This window comes from Ciconia boyciana, chromosome 2, assembly GCF_034638445.1.
Source record: "Ciconia boyciana chromosome 2, ASM3463844v1, whole genome shotgun sequence".
Taxonomy (NCBI): domain Eukaryota; kingdom Metazoa; phylum Chordata; class Aves; order Ciconiiformes; family Ciconiidae; genus Ciconia; species Ciconia boyciana.
The window spans coordinates 122217720-122237404 of NC_132935.1; the positions used below are offsets into that span (position 1 = coordinate 122217720).

At 38.1% G+C, this 19685-nt stretch overlaps 1 protein-coding gene across 3 annotated transcripts in view; it reads right to left on the bottom strand.

Annotated features, from left to right (window-relative positions):
• Positions 1–19685, bottom strand: part of ANO10 (anoctamin 10) — a 130117-nt gene that overhangs the window by 25237 nt on the left and 85195 nt on the right. The gene's annotated exons all lie outside the window — the stretch shown is intronic.

A 19685-nucleotide genomic window follows, 5' to 3' on the forward strand; every position in this document is an offset into this window, starting at 1 on the left:
ATTATTTTTTTTTAATCACATCCTCTAGAGCCTAATTTTTGCTATAATTCTAATACTGTAGTGTAATGTAACAAAGTATTAGATAATCCTAGCTATAGATATCACTACTTGTCTCCTATAATAGTCACAGTGAGAAACTGGAAATGCAGCATGAACTGTAACAGATTTAGAATATGGTGTTGGGGAGGGAATATATTTTGTAGGAGTGAGTTCTTCTCATGACTGAGTAAAGATGTATTGAGAGCTGTACTCCACATTATCAAAGTTCCGTAGTTCCAGATATTCTGAATGAATGTAAAATTTAAATTTAGTAAGGTGTTCTCTGAAGCCAACCTTGTCATTTAAACACCTTTCGTGTCCTTAGGAAGATGGCTGATTGTTGCCTTGGAAACAAAGACTGCTCTCCAGTGTGTTCATTTCAAGGGATTCAGTCAATTTGAAGTCAAATTTCCAATTGCTAATTTTATACCTGCCATAGGTGCAAAAGTTCTGAAGATTAGAACAGAAACTGTTTGTTTGCAATGCTGTTCTCTGACAACAGTGTACCTCCATTCTTTTTGCACTGCCCTTGGTGAACTACATCATTCTTGTGTAATACTCTGCAGGAAACTCAATTGTAGACTTTCCCTCTGCGTAAGAGGGTGATTATGATAATGGAGGAAACAAACCTAAAAGTGAAAATGGAACGACCTTTAGGCATAAACAAACAAGTGGATACAAATAATTTTAGTCCTAGTGTTCTTTATTTTTTTATAAATATCTGAGATCAGTTAAACAGGATAACAAGCAAAAACACCCTATGCTCTATTTTTATCCACAGATTTTTTTCATATGTATCTATGTTTAGATAAAGTATTGTGAAAATGAGGACTACTACTTAAAAAGACATTCTATTCACCCATTGCAGTCAAGTCACATTGTTTAAATAAAGCTTAATAAAAGACACAAATAGACTCTACCAAGCAGGGTCTTTGATATGGATGATATTCACATTTTCTGAAGCTCAAATTCAGCCTGGTGTTAATGGGCCCCATTATTCATCCTCAAGTAAATTATGACATATCTAATTTTGTCCCTTACTTGGTCAACATATGAAGCCTTTCATTTTCAAGCAGGATTTATATTACGGACCAAGTTCTTAGCTGGTGTTTATCCATGAAGATATTCACGCTTTACCCTAAGGGAGACTTGTCCCGAGATGCTCCATGTACAGTTAACAGAGAGGGGTAGGTTCCTTCATAGATTGCTCATAACTCAAACTTAGGTTCCTGTTGTGAGTTATCTTCCAGAGGAACCTCTTCTTCTGCTTTGTTCAAGGAGCAGGGGAGACTAGCATATCTAAAGCTAATTCCCCCAGTATGTCTATATAATATTCAGTGCAGCTATTTTACTTCTAATTCTATTTGCTATGATAGCAAAATGCTAGTACTATACAAATACTTCCAATTAGTTATAGGAGTTTTATGCTGTTAAAATATTTTTTCTTCCTCACATGCACAGGGCTCCTTCTATACCTACCCACTGATTTCAACAATTTAAGGTGTATGGCAAGTATCTGTACACGTGGATATAACAGGCATTAGGATTGTCCTTAGACAGTACAGAAGTGTTGTCCCTTGTCCAATAGCCAAAGTAGCTAATGTCTTGAGCGTATAAAAATGCACGAAGTTTATTCAGCACCGTGCATAGTCTCAAAGCAATATAAATGTCAAGCTCATCACATTTGTGCAATGATGCTTTTCTTATTTTAATTGAGCTACGTTTGGAAAATAACATTATGTTATCTCACATTGCTTACAGATTCACAATGTTACTGTAATCTTTTCTTTTTTTAGTTGAGTAGTTACAAAGCACAACCACAGAGCATTCATTCATCAATCCAGCCTTCAGAAACTGTGGTTTCCACTCAGCTGTAAAAGAATCACTGGCTTGACCTTCTTAAATCTGCGTTCTTTATTCCCAGTCAGTGAAATTAAACCGGATTCTACTCCAATATTCCAGGGCTTAATATATCTAAAAATTTCTCATGACCAGCCTAGCCTTTCTAATCAAACTGCAGAACGTCTATCTCAAAAAGACACATGAAAGTGAAAGTTATTTTACAAGAGGCGGAACAGCTCATACAGGTAAAATTATATTTCCACATAAGCATATGCAGTATCAGGGCCATAAGCTGTACACATACACAGAGGGAAAAAAAATTAATACTTAAAAAAAACCCCAAAATAAAAGTTAAATAAAGCAGCTACAGAATGATTCAGTATCACAATTACTATCAAAATTGTCACTAACAAGCTGATTCAGTATTACCAAAAAACAGCTATAAAGGACATATGGTTATCTACATACCTACATGCACATGCAGGTGTATAAGGACACGTATACATGCACAGGAGTTGGTGTATTAGGAAAATAAAGATGTACTTCAAATAGAAATGAGAGAATTCACAGTTAATGTACATTTCAACATGATGATGAAGGCAGGAATCGTTCATTATTTTTTCTACTGTGAAGACAATGAAATTGCTTGATTTTGGTATCAATGCGAAATTAAAAACCAAATGAAGGAACATCTTATGAGTGTGCCATGTGCAACTACCTTTCCTGTCACTCCTCCACCTCCCTCGACTTTCAATTTCAGGTTTCAGCATTCAATTTTGTTTGCACCAAGCTTTCTTTCCAAACCAGCACATTCTGTTCTCATTGAAATGAAGGCCTTCGAGAACTGAGTATTTTGAGTGCTATAACCAAAATGTGTGTATAATGAGGATAAATTAAATGCAATTTCAACTAGTTGAGAGGCTGGGAGATTTTGTTCAAACACTGAATATTGTGATGAGTGAACAGCACAATTCAGAATAGATTCTTTTCTTCCTTAGTTCTTTGTCTGTGTCCTAATAAAATCAATGTAAACAAACTGCCTAGTGGAGCAAGGCTGGCACGGGTACTTAAAATGACTTTTTTTCAGCTCGTTTCTTTTCCTGGATTAATTCCATTGTCACTGTGTGTAGAGCTGTGGAACACTCACAGTGGCAAATAAATGGATGTTTTCAAAATACTCACTGTACAGGGACTTTAAAATGCCTAACAGCTGATTAGAGTTCAGGGTGAACTGCAACAAGGCAAAGAGTACATTTATTAAATCAGGTTCATGAAACTCACTGCATTACAGGCTAACAATGTCTCTCCCATGGAGGTTATAAACATTAAGATAAGTAAAGCAAAGAAATACAAAACTGAAAAGATCAGAAGAGTCTACACACTGAAACGAATAAAGACAAAAACGCTTTCAGAACAAAGCACAACGGGCAGAATAAGAAAAGCACGTACAAAACTTGAGAGAACAGGGCAGGAAGGGGAGGAGACCTTTTTCATACCAAACAATCCCCATGAACCACATTTAATTCATAGTCAGGGACTATTCTTGTCAGATAAAGGTAACAGTCTGGCTGCAGATTGATGTACAGAACTAGAACACTGAGCTAACTTGTTTGCCCCTTGTTTACCTACAAACTAAATGCTAAAGAAACATTATTTTACTTTAACTAGTTCTTTAAGTTATATTGTCATATGGATTTTGCTGGCGATACACTCAACATCCATGATTTTTGTAGTCTGGCTGTCCTGAAGTCCCAACTGGAGAACAACAACCAGGTCCCCATTTCTTTATCAATAAGGAATCAGCAAGATACAAAACTCTGTTGAGGAAAAGAATTAGAGTGCAGGCAAGATAAACATACGCTGTACATCTTGAAGAACGACCTATTACTTACTTGAAGAACAACCTATTACAACTATTTACAACACGTAAATAATTATTATTCTTTAAATAACTGTCCACAGAGGTCTCATTCCCAGTGACTAGCAATGAGTTACCATGTGGACGGGAGGTGTGTGCAAAATGTTCCATTCAAACAGAACAGGGACTGCAAGATGGCTTCATGGGGCAATCTTCTTAGACGCAGGAAATCAGAATAGAGATTTTCCTCAAGGAAAAGACACAAAACTCAGTTTGCACTAACAACGCAAACAGGAGAGGCTCACAAACTAGTCAATGAGATCCTAGCAATTGTGAGGTGACAAAATGTGTTTTATGGCACTGAAGTAGGAAAACAGGCTGCAGCAACTTCTGCCAAACGTTTCTTTGTAGAGTTAACAGAAAGCTGTGATTGCTCTAGGACCAGCCAACAGACCGAAATAGGAGAAAGCTTTTCACCGGAGGTTAGTGATTAACATTAGACTGCCAACAGACAGAATTTCCTTCAATTTAGTTAGCAAGTCAGTCTACAGAAAGTTTTGTTCTTTGTTTCATGGACAAGAAGGTTCTGATCTATAGCTGAACTGCCCCCCCTGATTCTGGCAATGAATTGTATTAACCCAACTGTAACATGCCAGAAGCAACCATGCTGGATATGAATGCAGATCCTAACTGCAGTTCTGATTAGCAGGATCAGGCAGAGGAGATAATGGGGCTATAGGCTGCACTTACATATTAGCAGAGTACTAGCACAATCTGCATCATGGTAATGGAGCCTTAGGCCTTTTTTCTTAGGATTTTCAAGACCAGTGTGATTACAGGATGCAACACCCAAGAGATGTCTCTAATAAAACTATGTGTTCAGTTTAGTTAGATGTTTGACAGGTACAGAGGCTTCAGCTTAATGTGGTGATGAATACCTCAAGTCCAAAGCAAAGTGTTTCTGCTCCTGGTTTGTTTGGACAGTGACCATCGTAGAGCTCTGTCATCCATACCCACGGACAGGATACGTCATCTGTGTTCCAGAACAACTGGATGAAAACAAGCTCCTTGCAAAGACCCCATGCCACTTGTATGAAGGTATTCTGCCATCTCCCCCACCTCTGAGTGAGTTTTTGAGAGGAGGCTGAGGGATGAAAAAGAGTACAACTTCGCAAAGCTGAATTCAATCTTTGCAATAACTTAAGGAGAAGAGAACATCTTGCAGGGCTATGATCTGTTACAGTTACTAAATACAGGGATTTCAGCCATTTAACCTGTAATAAGTTAAACCCGGCACACTGTCAAGAAGGTGCTGCAGTTATCTGACCGAAGCATGAAGAGTCAAGCTCTTACTGCTACCATTAAAATGTGCTTCAGAGGGTGGAAAAGTTTCATCATCATTAAACACCTTTTGGTCTTGATCTTAAACTGTGATGGATTAAAAAGGCCTCAGCAGATTTTCCCCCACCTTTCTTTATTCCCCTAGAGAACTATCCACACTTCTATTTGCAAGAGAACTGCCGTTAAATCTACAGAAGATTTTACTAGCAGTATCACAAAAGCTAGCAAAAGCTGAGCTGCAATTCTTTTTTCCAAATGCAAAGAAATGCTTATTTGGACTGTATATAAACAGCAGGTCCTTCCTGCTGTGCCTAAAAAGTCCCCATATCCCCACCAATAACACAGTATTGAAACATATTCCACTGCAATATACACTTTTGTATATGATCTGCTCTTTTAAACCGATACTCACTCAGTCAAAATAAAATTCATTTAATTTCTTATGGCCATTTGATTTTGTTCTTCTTACAAATCATTCTATTATTTTCAAATATACTCATATACATAATCTCATGCAAACATGCTGCCCCTGCTGCAGAAATAACGTAGATGCTCGTTTCCCAGGTGCGGTCTCTGTGTTTCTGGGCTGGTTTCAGGCAGGCAGTGTTAGTTTTGGAAGAGCAGCCGGTGACCTGGAGCAGCGGGGAGCACTTATGTAATGTGCTTATACACCTTACGTAACTTCCATATACTGTGACAGCCAAACCATCTCCCGCATATTTGACTATCCGACAGCTCTTCCTCTCCAACTCTCACTATCTGGCTTTGAAGGAGATATTCTAAAAAACTACTATCAATCCTCCTCCCCTGCCCCCCCGACCCCCCAAGGTCCCCAGATTACAGACACTAATGGCATCACGCTAGCTACCGGCAGAAACAGATGAGGTCTCTGGTTTTCGACATTTTCACGTATATCCCCTGCAAGTAAACCCAACTTTAGAAAAATCACATTGTGCACAGACTACAGCCACTGTTTCACAGCAACAGAAACCCCTGTTTTTACAAATGTTTCTTCTCATTCCTCAATAATCCAATCTTTAGCTGAGTGGATGGCAAATATTAGCCGAAGGCGTTAATTGAGGAGGAAGGGAAAGGAAATTTGTTGTGCAGTACTCTTCTATTTAACAAGAAAGCTACAACTTTTGAAGAAATCTTGTGCAAAAACAATTCTTATCAATTGAGTTATTTTTCTCGGTTGGTATCAATGCAAAAAACCAAGGCATTTTGCTCTTAAGAAAATTAGTTCTATTTGTCTTTTCTAGGATAGTTATACAGTACCTAATGTTTAATTTTTTCAACAATGTTTGCTTATAATTATTTATACCTTGCAGAAAACAGTATTTGTAAAATAAAGTCTTTCAGAAAACTAAAAGTGTAAATGACTTGAACTCATACATTCTGGTCGACAAAAATTTTAACTCCTAGCACACTGTTGTAATGGAACACCCTCATTTTGCACCGGTATTATTATATTGACACTGGCAGAATACAAAAAGCATAGGTAATACTGTAAGTATAAGACAACTAGCATTCTTTTTAAGTGCCAGCTGTAAGAAAGTAGAACCACTATCTTGTTCTTGTCATTGAAGCTGAGACCTTAATTGTGAAATAACCTCTCTTTAACCTTGTCAACAAAAACACAACACAGAATTTGAATTAAAAAAACAGCATTTAGCAGTAGCATGCCTAGAAACACAGTCAGAGGATACAAGATAATTTGACCTAAAAAAAGCTAAGAGGCTTTGGGCATTAAAGCAGACTCTCAAATGTTTATCTTAGTGCAACAGTTTTGCCCTCAAAGCTACCCAATATGATTAATGTTTGCTGGAAAACATTATGCATACAATACATGAGTAGAAAGACAGTAACTTTTAAATGCATCTACTCCAGGGAAAGCAGCTGCCTATATTCAGCTGAACTTTTAAAAAACTGCCTATTGTGACTACAAAGATGCCCTTAAGAAAATAAATAAAGGCATACAGTAGTTACAAAGGAAAGATGTAACTCAGCTGTCAGGCAGAAAGCACGGGCTGCAGAAAAAAATCTGGCTATGCATTACGGAGGTGCTAGCCAGAACTCCCTAAGCAAAGTGCCCCCCTTGAAACACAGGAGATTACAAACAGCAGAAAGATTCAGCCCTTTAGTATTTCTGAGCACTCCTGTCATGGAACAAATGCTTGACCCTTCTACACATAAATGCCTCTGATAAGAAAGCCAATATAGCTAATTACTAATGGAGTGTTTACTTTAAATGTATATTTATAATTAAATTAAAATTTTAGATGCACAATACAATTTTATATGAGTCACACATGAAAATAAATATATTAAGCAATATAAAACTATTCCTCATCAATGCAGTATTTTCTTCTTCTATAAAGTTAACAGAGTTCGGAAGATGGACTTTAAGTGCCCCAGTCCCAAGTGATAGAAATGATCTTAGCTATTTTAAGAAAATAAACAATGTCACTTGCTACATTGCGGTATAACTGTTCGGCATACTTCAAAGACACAACATGCCAAGAGATCAACCATCACCAACTCCTGCGTATCTCATCTAATGACGACTACCAAAGTGACAGTTCTCAGACTTTTCAGTTTTTGGCAGATTAAACAATTTTCCATGAGAAAAGGACAGGAATGTACACTCAGCACCTAACATCCCCCCTGCGGTGGCAAGGAACAGATTAGGTAAGTTGATTCACATACCATACCACAGTGGAAGACCAGAAACTACAAGAACCTTGTCAAATCTGGTAATCAGTCTGGCTTTCATTGTGTTAGCAAAATGTTAACATGGCCTCCAAGAAAGAGGACTCTTTGCACCAATTCATGTTATTTGGCCATCTATACATAAACAGAGGAAAAAAGTTAGCTAAAGCCCTGAAGCACATGATTTGATTATGCTAATTGTCTTAAAGCAAATTTGCAAGCATGATTAACAAGCTAAAAGCAAATCAGGCCATCATGTTTTCCACAAAGCCCGTAAAATAAAATTATGAAAACACAAATTCACAGATTCCAGAAGCCAAAAGGACCTCCATGATAATTCAGACAAATACCTCCTCTCATATGTAAAAGCTAAAGAATTTTTCCAAACCTGATTAGAATATATTAAGATGTCTGCAAATAATCAACCCATGTCCTTAGCACCGAGAATAACGAGTTGTAGCACTTCTTGCCAAAGGACACTGTGGACCCTAATGCTAAAAATGGTTCAAAGGGACAGAGAACGCCACCATGGAATAGAAAATCACCGAAGATTACTAAATGCCAAGAAACTGCATCTGGCTTAGAAAAATCAGAGCTACAAATGACTGGAAAGTATGAGAGTTTTAGGAAGAAGCACAACACCCAGTTGCCATGCTTTCCTGCTCTTTCCTAAACATCTGTTTGTGGCTGCTGGTAGAAATAGCATACCATCTTTGGTAGAAGTTTGGTTTGTCCTTGATACACTCCATTTCTAATCTGGTCCAACATTCACCTATTTTCACAGATACAGGATTGTGCCTACTTTATGCAACATCTAATTTCAGCTACTGGGCCACATTACACTTTTATCAAGAAGGTTAAAAAGTCTCCCGCTATCCTTCCATGCACTAGTAAATACATACATAACAAGGCATCTCTCAACCCTTTTCTTGACAAGCTAAATAAATTGAGTCTTATAAGACTTGCATCACTAAATAATCTCCCCTCTATTATGGCAGTAAAGGTTACAAACTGCTGGTTCAGACTGTCACATAACTCAAGAGAATCATTTGTACGTGCATTAAAAAGAACTGCTGATAATGCGACAAAATGCTTATAAATGTACCTGTGGTAGATACAGACTTCTTCCCATACACACATCTTAAATGTGCATTAGTCAGAAAAACTATCAGAGTTTAATCTCTGCAGACTTCCCCATCTTCGTCTCCTGTATTCTTGGTATGGCATCACAGCTCCTTTCTGATTTCCTAATCTTATATAGAAGATTAAAAAAGGCCAAAACCAAGCTCCTTTGGGAATACAAGTGCTACCAGTCCCCTCCCTAAGGAAGCTAGCAGGTTGCTTTGGTGGGACATACACACGAAATGGAGAGAAAAGCAAGTTAAAACTTCGTTCTGACTGACATCCCATGCCTGCTTCCAGCTAAGTGACTCAACACATGGGCACAGTCCTGTTGCCTGATCGGGCATGGATTGAAAAGGGGACTGAGTCTCCCTTCCCCTTCACAGCAGAGGCTGTCTCTGCTCCTTCCTTAGGAACTGGACATCCTGTTACACTCTGTTAAGGGATCAAAGTTTCTGCAGTCCCTCATCATTTACCAGTTTCATTTCAGTCAAGTAGTGCTCATCACTGAACAACATATCTCCACCATGGTTACACAATAATTAGTGAAAATATTACTTTCCTCATTTATAATATCTATGAAATACACAGACTAAATTTTGCTGGTGCTGTCCCACCACACATGTATATTCAATTTGGAGTTCGAGTGCCTACATCTCTACTAGTGACAGATGTGGGGCTTTTTGTTCTTACCCATGCATGGCACATTTTCACAAAGAAGAGCTCACATACAATTCAATGTGTCCCAGAAAACAAATAATGAATTTTGTTTATTTTAATCTTCCAAGGCAAGTAGGGAAAAAAGCCCCCAAACCTCTCTGACAAAGTGTCACTCTGGGGGAAGTATTTATCTTACAAATATGACCTTTCCTAGCCTACAAGGAGCCTCAGCTATACCACTAGCTCAACATGGGGATGTTGGACTGGATGACTTCTAGTGGTCACTTCCAACCTACACCAGTCTATGATTCCATGAAATCACAAACTCTTAAAAGGTCACATTTAAACATAGACTAGGTATCAGTCTGGATACTGGTACAGGACAAAATTATTGAAGACATCATAGCAAAATTCTTTATATTACGGATACAGCAAGTCTTAGAAAATGGGTGTTGACACGGAACAGGTCTTTCCTAATTATCTATGAACAAGTGGGTGGTCTCTGTTCTGATACAACAGAGATAATCACGTCTGACATGGGTACTTTTCAACTAACACAGATGAACATATGTAGAGTTTGCAGAAATTTTCTGATGCACTGGAGTTAAAACAAATAAGCACACCTTTGTTGGACCAAGCTGCTTCACATCCGTCTGTTCACTTGGAATATTTTCCTCAGCACAAATTTTACTACATTCAAATTTATGAATTATCACAAATTTTGAGAAGCAGCAAAAGAGAACAAGTGGACAAAACTGAGCTGCCAAATAACATGCATAAATTACAAGAATGTAAGTGAAATATGAATTTATAATTTGTTCTAGAAAATTATGAGTGGCACAAAAACCCCAAGCCAAAACCCAAATGCTGCCATATGCTGTTCAGATTGTGGGACCTCAGCGGCTCCTAGGGGATAGTAATTTGACTAAGAGTCAATCATTTGCATCACCTGCCAGGCAGGTGTCCCCCGTAAGACACCACAAGAGCCAGAGGCATTCAAAGCCTGAAACCTCCTGCTCCTGTAATGCAGTATTTTTCTGTCTAGTTTTGGAGAAGAAAGAGCAACAATTCCACCCATCCTCAACCAGATGAGAGGATGAGGGAGAGGAAAGTTAATGCTTTAAGATAATTCATTGCTAATACTGAAAGGGTTCACAGTAAAAAAAAAAAAGTAATCTTAATGGATGTCACTAGTGCAGAGCAGTAGTTGGAGAGCTAACTGCACAAATTGTCACTGCTTGTGTGACAGGGACCCAAGCCTTGCAGGATAGGGTCCAGTCTGTGATGGTCAAGTGACCGGTCTCTGCAATAAACGATCCCTTATCAGATTGAATCTCAAGCCATCGCTGCACAGGAGAAAGTATCAGGAAAGATGGTGCTGGGAGTGAATTCAGCAGGGGACAGATCAAAATGTCAGTAGAGCACGTCTCCTCTCTCACTCTGCAACACAGTCGTTGACTCTACTGAGGGATTTTGCTGCCTCTTGTGAATTAAGCAAATTAAGCTAAGTTCTCTATCTATGTATACACCGTTGACACCGTTTATGCCTGGTTTATTTGTACATATGTGTTATTATAAAAAAAGGCTGTGCCCTACCCATTAAAATACTGCACCTCTAACTTGTATGTTCAGGTCAACAACACAGACTGAAAAACAGGGAAAATAATATAGAATTAACATAACAAGTGCTAATTTTTATCTTGTCTTTTGAAAATCACCCCTCTCAACACATTTTCAACTATATCAACTCTTTAGATGCTGGGGGAAGGTACAGAATTAGATACTTGAAAGTGCAAGAAGCAATGGTCCATGAAACCACCTTTACAAAGTAGTCCATGATGAAATTTTGAAAAATATTTGCATAAGGACTACTCTAACATACAAAAAACATGTGCTACTTAAGTTGTATGTATAATATATTAAAGAATTCATGGACACTATGCAATTTAAGATTTACACATATAAAACACTTATTTTTCTTTTTATGTTATCCAGACAAGCAATTACATCCCATTTCAGAACAAAAATTATCAATTGATATATATATAGCAAGGACTCGCCTATTTGGCATGTGTCTTACCTCACTGAAAAGGCAGACATATATCAGAGTGCTATTTCTCATACAACAAAAAGTATGAGTATTCACATGAGTATTCAAGGCAGCACCAGTAGGCATACAGATTTTTTTCAAGTTCAAAATGAATAAAACCCCAGTGGCTGCGTAGGCAACGTATCACACTCCATACTTGTTCCTAGAATTGCCACAATCAGGCTGCACAGCATGTGCAAAGACTCAGTCATGGTGCAAGTGTCACCATGAGCAACACATGGACATGAACCCACTTTCAAATTTTTGCCTGTTTTTCAGGAATTCTGTGGGTTCCTGCTTTTTGATCTCCAGCTAATCTCAGAAAGGTTCTTCCTGTAGGCAGGATGACAGAAAAGCCATCTTAAAAAAGGAAAAAAAAAAAAAAAAAAAGAAGAGTTTCTTTTCTTTATAGTGTGTGGTGCAGGTAATATTTAAACATTAAAATTTTATTGAAATCATCACCTCTGGAAAGTTGAGATATACCCTATTTGCTGTCTTCCTGCTCATAGAAAAAGCTTTCCAGAGTCAAGTTTAATTATTTCAATTAAACTAACATTTCTTTTAAAGGCTTATTGTTCTCACTGGGATCTTTTAAGGTGGCATAGGGAAAAGGATATTTAAAATGTGATAGGCAACTAGGAGTCCACAGCTGCTTACAACAAATACTACTTTTTTTAATCACCAAGTTGTATTCAATTCTATAAAGAAAGTTTCATTATCAAATCATGGTAAATGTAATCTTTTGGGATTCTTTTCTTTTGAAGGAATTTTAATGAGACGCGATTTCATTTTTTCTCTAACTCTAGTCCTTCACCTTCTCAGTAACAGGTGCAACCATTATTTAGAAGTCTGTAACTAGACACATGAACATCCTGTTGAAAGCTGGTTACCATAGGTCTTGAAATCAAATCTCACTGTGCACTTTACTCTCATTTGTATGGGAAGTGGAATAGCCTCTTCCCTTCTGTTCAAACCAGTCCACATATAATTGGGAACCCCTCTGGGTTCTGATAATATGAAAGTCTGATGTAGCTGCAGTATTCTTACAGTAAGAACAATTTTAACCTAGTTTTTATCCTATCCCCTTACTCCAGGTTTCCTTGTTGATACCGTATCTTGTCAATGATCTGGGATGTCAGGCAAAAAGAGAGGACTGAACCGACTGACATTCATTCCACCACCAGGCTCTAGGTCAGGATTTGAGAAAGGTTATCTTTCCGGAGAGACTTAGCTGTTACAGAAACATAATTCGATGGACAATTTTACCCCTGGCAATAGTCACAGAGAACAAATGGATTATTGGAAAAGAAAATTACACCTGCTGGGAAGTTGGTACATTGTTTGTTTCTGTTCCCACTAAGAGCATGCAAAATTATCACTTACCATCACATTATACTCCTATCTATTTAAAAGTTTATATTTATACTGTTAGCTCTCAAGGGTTCCTTATTTAAAAGTTTAACTCATCTGCAAACCAGGCAGACTTGGTGTCATCTCACCTTCAGTTGAAAAGTCACAAATGGGGACACAAAAACCTTCTTCCCAAATGAATGGGCTTTTGGTTTTACTTTTTTTCTTAAAGGATCATAATTTATTTTGGTTTTGCTAACATTTTTATATTGAAAGTAATTTTCAGAAACATACTCTCGAGAAAGGTCCAGCATTAAAGGAATTAATGTTTAAAATGCACTGGCAAAACTATGTTTGAACACAATCTGTTCTCCTATGACTGGGTGCAAGTCTTTCTATGCTTAAAAAACTGTGTTATGAAAATATAATGAATCTTACTTGCATTATATTCCTGCTGCTACCAAACACATGCAAATGTTATATTGCCATGTCTGAAAGCATTCTGACTATTCACTAGGGAAAAACTGCATTTGCAAAGTTGAATTAACTGGTTTGGACTAAAAAAAACCTACAGCAAACAATGATTAGTAATGGTTCTTAACATCTTAACATCACCTGTGAGTTATGTCTGATTACACAAACCAGTGGAGCCTATCAAAAAAAGTGCAGCCACACATTTTTGCTGAAAAAAAGAGTTTTTGTTAAAAATAAATACTATTTTTAAGGATTTTTTTTTTTTTGGTCAAAACATAAAGCAAGTGTTCTGTTTTATTTCATCTAATTTTGTTATAACCTAAATTCAATGTTTGAGCTCAAGTTTCACCAGTCTTTCCTACAGGTTGTTTTGCAAATCTTTGATTATTTGAATTAAATCTTTGCATTTCAGCTCCTTGCCTTTTCTCCTGTCTGACTGCAGCCTTGTGTTTGCTCAGCATTGCCAGCAAGCATGGAACAAGCTTCTGCTTTTATTGTCAGCGGTGTTTTGAGGGTAGTCCTGAAGCTACAGGTAGTCCTTTTCTGAGCCCTCTAATTCTGGTAATTATAGCACTGAATGAGGCAGTAAGCCATTGAGTTTGTTTCAGCGTCACGAAAACTATCTGCAGTTCCCATTTTTCAAGATAAATAAGCAGGATGTTAAGCACTAATGACTCATGCTCTCCCAATGTTAAGTGGTTAAAAAAAAAAAAGATCCTGTTCTCTTCCTTCTCCCACCAAAAAAGAAGGGTAATTTCTGAGGCTCACTGCCAGTTCAAGCAGCTATGTTGGCCCATCATACCCATGGTCATATTCTCAGACACATGACATGTTAGTAAATAGAAAAATCTCTGCAAGAACAACAGCTTGAAGAGATGCAAGCATAAATGTTGCCCAGTACAGAAGACCCTTAAGTTAGCAGTATCTCTGTTTTGCTCTGAGCTACAGAAAGCTGTTCTCAGGGAGGCTAAGCACTCTAACAGGACAGGGGCCAGATGGGGCAGCACACTCAAACTTCTGGAAAGGACGTGATTAGTGCCAGTGGGTACTATTCCTAGGGGAAGCAGCAAGGCCCAGCCATTGCAGTCAGGAACCAGAAAGCTTTGCAATTATTACAGCTGCTGCAGTGCAGTGAATTGCAATGTTAAAGCACTGAAATTACTTGAAGCAGAAGGTTTTTACTGGAGAGAACAGCAACTTTTACATGCCAGAATACCTGTAGAAGGAGGGAGAAAGAGTTTAAACCTTCCATATGACTGCATCTAGGCAAACAGACATCTGCCTCTTTCTGTCATTGTCTCACCATCTCTTTCAAAAAGAAGCTAATTAACCCACTATCATGTTATGAAGAAGCATTTGGTCGGTGAAGATGATGCAGAGATCAGTCACAGCATTATTCTTTTCTTGCATTTCCTGGAGAGAGAACTGATACACGGACTTATTTTCGGGAAATGGATGACATTCATGAGAAAATCCTAGTGAATGTTGCACCTACTGTTGCTTTGGAAAACTTGTTATCAAAACTTGAAATCATGAAGAAGGAGCACTACTGACTTACAAACACCTAGATCTCACTCTAAAGCAATTGAAGCAATTGTTTATAGACATTCAGACTATACCACTGCCAGCAAGCAGTTGTAAGTAGATGGTACAACCACCATGGGAGATACTGTATAAAAGAGCAAAAGGTCTTTCTCCACTTGGCCCAGGCTAAAGGACTACATTGCTTTATCTCACTCTGAGAAGAAATACACCAGGGAGGACAAAGGAGGCATATTTTCACAGCTGGTGTTCAATAAGCTTGACCCTTTTCATTACTGACGGTTGAGGAAGGATGACAACTGTCAATCAGCTGACCAGGCCCTTTGCTCACGAGCATCTGGACTCTCTTTCTGGTGGAGCATTTACAGATGGACATGCTTCTTCAGAGGAAGCACTGAAAGGCTTCACTTATCAGAAGGAAAAGGCATTCCTGTTAAAAGATACCGGCCACCGATGGTTAGAACACCTCAAGAAAGGAAGCCAGAGCACAGGGATGACGGAATGTTTATAGATTAGGTCCCCTTGGAAGTACGGGCTGGGGAGGGAACTGGGAAGGGATGCACAGAACAAAAAACCCATCCACATCTGCATTTCTGCTCCAGCTTAAGGATGGGTTTTTCCCCCTATAGTTCCTCTGAAAAAGCAAACTCTTGCACCAAAATGCATTTCTCTATTGTTGCTATCAGGGCTATGTTTATTCTGCCGAGATAGTGAAGGAGATGCTATAAGGAAAAACATCTTCATCCAATTTATATAATTCAGATTTTTTAAAATGCAAAAGTACCATAAAAAACACAGGCATTTTTACATCAGTAAGCTTTTGTTTTCAGAGCTAATACTGATGCTGGCTAGGTAGTTGCACTTTGTGAAAAGATATGCCATTTCCCACCATTTAAAACTTTATTTTTCCTTGAAAAATGGCTACTACTTATACGCCACGTTGGAGCTGCTACTGTCTGTATTTCATGCACAGAAAATAAATGCATGAATAATTACTTGCCCCCAATTTGTCTCTCATTTGCTTTGCCTGGGTCTAGCTTCAGTGCAGAAAGAAGGTATTAAGCTGATGTTTGCCTCAATCAGAAGGATACTGGGAAGATCTCATAATACCTGAAAACATGACTAATGTAGTCCACAAAATGCAAGTTATGCTGTTTAATCTGTGGTGTCCTGTGTTTCTGGAACTTAGACCTTTTACAAAGATAGGCTGCTGACCCATCTCCAACCATGAGGGCCTTTTGTCTATTCATTAAGCTTTGATCTGTCCAGAAGCTAAATGCTTATCAGTGTAGCTTTCACTGTCACTGCCCCGAAAATGCTAGATAGTGTCCTCGCACTAGTTTTACAGCACTGGTCCTCACCTACGCCTATAGTAATTCCTGAACCACTGAAGAATTAACTGACTGTTCCCTTGCTGCTTGCAAGCACACCTATACTTGGTCTCTCTTCCTTAAAACAGGAACTAGACCAAAAAGCACGGCACGCTTCTGCACTTGCAAGAAATAGAAGCAACAGAGCAGAGCACTGCAAAGAAGCAAGAGGAGTCTCGGGCACCTCACCCCACTTTACTAGCTAGCTACGTCCCTAAGAAGGATCATGATGTTCACCAGAAAAGGGTCCATCACCCTCGCAGCAGACAGTACCCACTTCTAGTTGCCCAGCATCCAGGCTTCCTTCTGTGTGACAAAGAAACTGACAACACTTTAGGGAGTGTGAATGCAATCACTCCTGCTCCTCTTCCAAAAAATCTTGATCCATATTCTCTTTAGTCCTCTATTAAAGAGTTCACATTAATTTATTCTCTGCCCCAGCCCGCCCAAAAATAGAGTTTAACCAGCCTCCTCTACCATTTGCTACACTGAAGGACATCAGGGAAATTTGAAGCAAAGTCTACAGATGTAGCACATTCTCCAATTTGGATGCAGAAAGGTTAAAGTATTTTGTCTTGAGTTATGTCAACAAACTTTGTTATGATACTTCAAGTGTATCATAACAAAGTATTTTCAAAATAGATCAAATTATTACAACCCATTCAACAGTCCACTCCCTTTCAACAGTCTTAACACAAACCATGTAAAGAAATGTTTGAAAGAAACATTTCAGAACTTCCTAAAAACCTTTCTTAAAGTTTGAGAACTTCAAAACAAGACTGTCATTCCAATATAAAGTGATTTTTTTTTTAATTAGGGCATTTTTCACCATATAGGAGGTTTTAACAAGCTCTAATGATGATCGTTCATCCCTATTAGGGAGCCGAGACACTGTATTCTCTAAAATCCCTTTCAAATAGACACTAACTCAGTCTTCAAATGGATTTGAACACAGAATAGTTACAGTCCCACTGCACCAGGTTAAAAAGCAATTAGCTTAGCATTAATGAAAATGTAAAGGTGCTCACACTGTCTAAAGTTAAGGATCCCATGCATAATCAATACAACTGTTCAAAGCAGCTGTGTTAGGAGATTTTCTCTCCATGCACTATATGTGGAGCCTAATAATCTATTTTGACATCTTCGAGGTTTACGGTTTGATAGTGTTAATACCATTCTAATAGCTACATCCCAAGACAGCAGTACTCTAAAGGCTCACATGGTAAAACACAACAGCATGCGTGTCTGGATAGCATCAAGAGAGGAATGTGATGCATACTTGCACAAAAGTATATAAACCAGTTCCTCCGTAACATGTGATCCCACAACACATTTGCCCCAGACTTTTATGTCTTTTTTAAACAGTTGTTTTGGGGGGTTTTGTTGTTGTTTTTTGCTTGAAAGATATACAGCTTAAATTACCATGATGACTCTCAGTAACAAGAGGAAGAACTTGAAAATGTGCTTCTAAAATAAATGCTTCAGTGTCTTTTTGCACTGCCAATGTACTACTTTTAAATGCAGAATATTTTTCACTCAAAAAAAGCTACGGCACCAGAAAAAAACCCCAAATCTCTGTATGTCTATGGGATACATAGCCCACTATCAATCAGAGGAAATCTAAAAAGTTGATGGTAGATACTTGTGTTTAAAGTACCTACCAAAGCACCTAAAAAAAAGCCAATATTCTTCCTGAATCCTGTAGGAAGACTCAAAGTATTAGGTGAGAACTGCCAGGCTTCTGGCTCTTATTGAAATTCAGACTAATTTTTCACTACTGAGTTAATGAAACAACCCTGAAGAATTGGGGATCAGGCATATATTACTGTAGGGAATGCAGAGATGCAAGGATAGGAGATGAAGTCCTAACTGCTGATATGCACACTCATATTGAAAGAGACTCCGTATATATTCCAGTTGGCACATTATAACCAAAGGTGACTGTATTCACTTGAGCTTAAGGTTCCAGTGAATGGCCTAGTTTTGTCTGTCTACAAAATGAAAACAGATAAGGAACAACTAAAATAGAAATGTAGTCCTGTTCCTTTTAATATTATCTAAAAACTACATGAGATCCACTACCAGCTCCTGGTAACTTCACATTGACGTACTAGAGAAAGGCAAAACAAAACCATCAGGCATTAGATTCAATTGTAATTTGGATTTTTGTTTGTTATGGCTGATTATGGAAGACAGTGCTGACCTCAATAGCAATGTTCTAGCATCACACAGAACTGTGGGATTTTAACTAGAAAAGGTAGTGTACTGTTTACAGGCTCAGTTTGTCCAGAATTAAGAGATCCTTTTGTCACATGCATCTGTGGTAGATGTTTTAAAAAGTAATCTACAGTTCTACACAAAAAACACAGTATAGAGGAGGTTACACACCTGCATCTGGAGCACACAAAGAATACGTTCATGTAAAACCATGCACGGCAGTGTAAAAATATATGAGCTAACAATAAATAGGTGAACCAGTCTCTGCAGCTCCATGCTGGTTTGTTTTTTTTTTTTTCCTGATATGTAAGCTAGCTTAAAAATCCTATCTAGCACAATACAGTCAGAAACTCCTAACATATGCTGCCATTGGAAAACCAGCTCTGTAGAATCCCTGTATCCTACTGAAGCTAATCTGATTCTTCACCTCTTGTTACCTCCACCACTCTCTCTATGGAATCATTTGTTAAAACAGAAATTTTCAGTAGAAAAATCTAGTTCCTTACTTTCCTAAATTGCTTTGGAATGCCTGTTAAGTATATTGTAAAATATACCTTATTTATGCAATAAAATGAGAATACTGTATGGACAGGATTGTCCATAATGTTGTAAGGCAACATTACCTTTCCCTCATACATACTTAGTTCTCAAACATTTTTCTTAAATGTTTCAGTCTGTTTACAATTTCTGTTTATATTAGAGCTAAGTTAACTGTTTATTTGTGATGGTATTTCAGCAATGAAAGAAATCCTAGTGTTACAACAACAAGTACCTCCAGGGGATGAAACTAGGTTTCACAGAGCCCAATGTCCTTTAAAGTGACAATATAAACAAAGTATGTTTGCACACTGTCCTGGTTTCAGCTGAGATAGAGTTAATTTTCTTTATAGTGGCTGGTGTGAGGCTATGTTTTGGATTTGTACTGAAAACAGTGTTGATAATACAGAGATGTTTTAGTTGTTGCTGCACCAGTCAAGGACTTTCCAGCTTCCCATGCTCTGCCAGGTGCCCAAGAAGCTGGGAGGGGACACAGCCAGGATAGTTGACCCAAACTGACCAAAGGGCTATT